A 4,905-nucleotide genomic window follows, 5' to 3' on the forward strand; every position below is an offset into this window, starting at 1 on the left:
CGCATATACCTTTTATACACGAAAAGTGTCTTAGGAAATTTAAATCAATATATTGTTTTCTGTGAATGAGTGAGTAAGATGATTTTCACATAATTTTGAAGCAAAAACTCTAGACTTCAAGATCCAGTTCTCAAAAGTATTGTGAACAAATGTTCTGTATATGTTTTATGGCCTTATTTCAGTGACTTTAAAATTTTAGTTTTTCACTAAGCACGCATAAACGTTGTTTTCTCAAAAACACAATTTGATGCTCACATATTACTGTAGCCCAGTTTGTGCTGATTATAGTGCTATTAAACTGTACCCATTAAAATGTTTATAAGCAACTGAAAAAAGCACAAATTTCAAGGCATGTCAAAACTTCTCCAAGGCCCCAAAACACCCTTGGACCCCAGAGGGTTAAAATAACGTGAGACAAATAAACATAAAAATAAAATAAAATAAAAAATAGTGCTGATACTTCATTCTCATAACATTGAACTAGGTGCCAAAACAACATACATCATGTGAATATAAACAATGCTATTAGTCATGCAATATATTCTTAGCGAATTCCCTCTTTTAGCTTCTTATAGAAAGTCCAACTAATGAAAGCTGTGGTGTAGTGTACTGCACTGTATGCTGAGACTTCATTTTCAAGCAGGGCTCTATGCGTTCTGAACCAATCAGTCATCCTGACAGCTGACCAGAGGGCTCTTGCCCATGTGTCAATCAACAGAAAAGAGAGGTGTCACCATAAGACTCTTCAGCAAGCTAATATAGAGATATATTTTACATCTTGTTCTGTTGTCACTTGATATCTTTGTCATCTAGTTTTGCACTTACAATTTGATAATTAATGTACTCTCTGTATATCAGTGGTACGGTGATATGATCACAAGTTACTATAACCTCAACAAACTCTCTGCTGCATCATTAATATTTTCATTATGAGTGGCTGCAGGTGAAGATCATACATTATGGGGATCGATAACACTTAAAGGGATAGTTCACCCAAAAATGAAAATTTGATGTTTATTTGCTTACCCCCAGGGCATCCAAGATGTAGGTGACTTTGTTTCTTCAGTAGAACACATATGATGATTTTTAACTTTAACCGTTGCAGTCTATCAGTCGTATAATGCATGGCAATGGTAACAAAATCTATGAGAGTAAAAAAAACATGCACAGACAAATCCAAATGAAACCCTGCGGCTCGTGACGACACATTGATGTCCTAAGACACGAAACGATCGGTTTGTGCCAGAAACCGAACAGTATTTATATAATTTTTTACCTCTAATACACCACTATGTCCAACTGTCTTTGGGAGCGCGCACGGCATCCGGTGCGTGAGGTGTGTACGCGCTCTGTAGTTTACGCAAGCGCCGGAAGTGATCTCTCGCGCGTATACGTCACTCATTGTTTACACAGTGCACAGTCATTGTAGGTACGACGGCTAATCAAAATGGTACTTACTTGCGCTTATCCGGATTGTTCAAACCGACTTAAAACTAAAAGATTACGTTCTCTCGCACGAACTCATTCGGGAGTGGTGACTTTCCACGTATTCCCAACTTCTGAGCCTGCTCGCCTGAAGTTATGGTTGATTGCTCTTCGGCTGGATATCAACACACCCATTAAAGTAAACTACGCCAGAGCGCGTACACAACTCACGCACCGGATGCCGTGCGCGCGCTCAAAGCAGTTGGACATAGTGGTGTATTAGAGGCAAAAAATTATATAAATACTGTTCGGTTTCTCGCACAAACCGATCGTTTCGTGTCTTAGGACATCAATGTGTCGTCACGAGCCGCAGGGTTTAATTTGGATTTGTCTGTGCATGTTTTTTTTACTCTCATAGATTTTGTTACCATTGCCATGCATTATAAGACTGACAGACTGCAACGGTTAAAGTTAAAAATCATCATATGTGTTCTACTGAAGAAACAAAGTCACCTACATCTCGGATGCCCTGGGGGTAAGCAGATAAACATCAAATTTTCATTTTTGGGTGAACTATCCCTTTAAGCATCATTACATCAAGTACGATCGCTACTGATTACATACGCTCAGATGTAGTTGAGGATATACAATGTTATGAAACTATACAAGATATTTTTAGTTTTCGATCAATAGTACTTGATGCACTGTTAAGGCATGGATTTGATTTGCATCATATACTGTATATATATATATATATATATATATATATATTACAAGAAGCATTGCATGATTATTTTTTAGACTATTATTTTTTTTTTTTTTAAAAGGACATTCTAATTAACCATATGAAATTATGGGCTTTGGGCTCCATTTTATAAAACACTGTGTTCGAATTCTTTCCACTGATGGCCCTCAAACTCAGCTAATGTAAAACAACAAACACCACAATGCTTTGCTCCATTGTTTGCCAATTTCAACTTGAGTTTTATGGAACAATACACCTCTGTATAATTATTATAATGTGCATTCAGATAACAAATGCATGGTTTAAATATACAGTCACTTACTGAAATACATTAGTGCTCAGAGTCTGTTTGGGTAGAATGCTGCAGAGTTCATCCATACATATTGCACATACTGAAATCTACACCACTGGCTTATTTACATATGCTTGCACATAGTATATCATAAGCCATGCTACAGGTTTCTAAAATGCACTTAGGCAAATAGATCAATACTCTATATAAAACTAATAGGAATGAATGAGGCCCTTTAGACACACAGAGTCCTGAATTGTCTGCTAACTGTTGCGATACGAAACTGGTGTAATGTGTTCATTTTAAATCAGGTTGTTCATTGACCTTATTAGTAGCTAGCATCAATGTGAGAACACACTATTCCCCTCCACTGACTCACAGCTTAACTGCGCTACCCCTTGTCACTATCGGTTATGTATGTCATTCTCTTCCATTGTCAGACTGTTAGCAAACATAAACATGCAAAACATATGTTACATTTCCCTGCTGATCACATTTGATGGCTAGTCTATAGCGGCTACCATGTCTATTATAAATTGCCAAAGAGCTAGTCAGAAAAAAAATACAGCACCGAATGAGAGCAGCTAGCAGATTACGTAGCAGAACTTTGCTGCTGCAGTTCTCTGTCAGTCTGATGATATTACATGATGTACGATTAACAACACCAGTCCAGTTTCATAACAATTATTAAACAAATTTCAACTATCAAATGTGTTGATATTGGGTCAGTTGTGTTCAGCATGCAAAGATGATTATTGTGAATTAGGGCAGAACTATACTGCCCAAAAACTTTTTGACAAAATATTCAGTATCTTGATAATTATGTTTTCCACACATTTTTAACTACGAACACAACTAGGGATGTTCATTTCGGTTATTTTTCCTAACCGACAACCGGCGCTCGTTAACCGATTTTTAACTGTTAACTGACAAGATTATTTTAAATTAGAATTGAATTAAATTAGAAAGGATAAGTGTCTGTGACCCGTTAAAAATACTAACATTTGTTTCCCGGGGATTAGAAACATATGGAAAAAAAATATGTAGTAAAAAAAAATATGTAGTTAAATCTGTTAAGCTGTTAAGGTTAAGTGTTATCACTGTACCGCCGTGATGTAAAACATTTTGTTTTACGTGGATATTGGAACGCGAGTGAAGTACATAATAAATAATAATTTGCCTTCAAATACATCGCGAATACGGAAACATTTGATTTTGTGTGGAATGAGAGACCCAACGTTGGTTTCAGTTTCGTTTTAACCTAAATGAATTCGTTTTGGCTTGTCATTTATATTGCTATAGCTTCTTATATTTTTAATTCTTTTCTAAATACTGTTAATTGAAAGGATTTGTTGTGGAGTGAGGGGAACTAACACTAGCTATGTTTACAGTGTTTATTATTATAATGTTTGTAAACATTTCGCGTCGGCATTACGTCTATTTCTGAATGATATAATAAAATGTGACTTATAAGCGACTTGTTTTTTTTCCCCCTAAAAAACAAATTTTTTTATACGCGTAGCGTATTTTAACCATGCAGCAAATCGTTGTAAATATTTTGATAAATTAGTGAAAAAATAAATAATTAATTTAATTTTTAAACCGTTTAACTGATTTAGGGATGTTTATTTCGGTTATTTTTCCTAACCGACAACCGACGCTCGTTAACCGATTGTTAACCATTAACCGACAAGATTATTTTAAATTCGAATTGAATTAAATTAGAAAGGATAAGTGTCTGTGACCCGTTAAAAAATACTTACATTTGTACATGCGCAAAAAGCAGCAAACAACAGAACATGAGGATTCACATGGCCATCATATCATATCACAACACGCACCTGCAGCGCTTTTGCCAGCAGAGAAAAACATAATATATAATGAATAAATAGGCCTATACGAGAAACATTTTTACTTAATAAATTAAGAAAATTAAAGAAAAACTGTGCAACAAGTAGCCTAGTATGCAGAGTTTCAGTTCATTTTTGTGCTGCGCGAAAGGAAACGCACAGCAGAAAGCGGCATCCTATTTTTCTTTAGGCTTATTTTACAAAAGCACAAATATTTGTTTTTATTGTGAATGTACACAAATAAAGGCAAATCTTTTACAATTCCGATTATCTTTAGGACTAAAAGGACTAGTTTCTTCCACTGTTAGAAGGAAAAAATTCAAGTGATTGCGCCGGCGCCACATGCGCGCACACAGTTAAGCATTGCTACCTTGACAATGCAGCCTGTTCATTATCATAATAAAATACAGTCAGTCAAACATATGGGGAAAAAAAAGTATGTAGTAAAAAAATAAATATGTAGTAAAAAATATGTAGTAAAATCTGTGCCGTTAAGTGTTATCACCATACCGCCGTGATGTTATGCAAAACATTTTGTTTTACGTGGATATTGGAACGCGAGTGAAGTAGCCTACATAATAAATAATAATACA

This window comes from Sinocyclocheilus rhinocerous, unplaced genomic scaffold (assembly GCF_001515625.1).
Source record: "Sinocyclocheilus rhinocerous isolate Xijiao unplaced genomic scaffold, SAMN03320098_v1.1 scaffold2699, whole genome shotgun sequence".
In the NCBI taxonomy this organism is placed as follows: Eukaryota; Metazoa; Chordata; class Actinopteri; order Cypriniformes; family Cyprinidae; genus Sinocyclocheilus; species Sinocyclocheilus rhinocerous.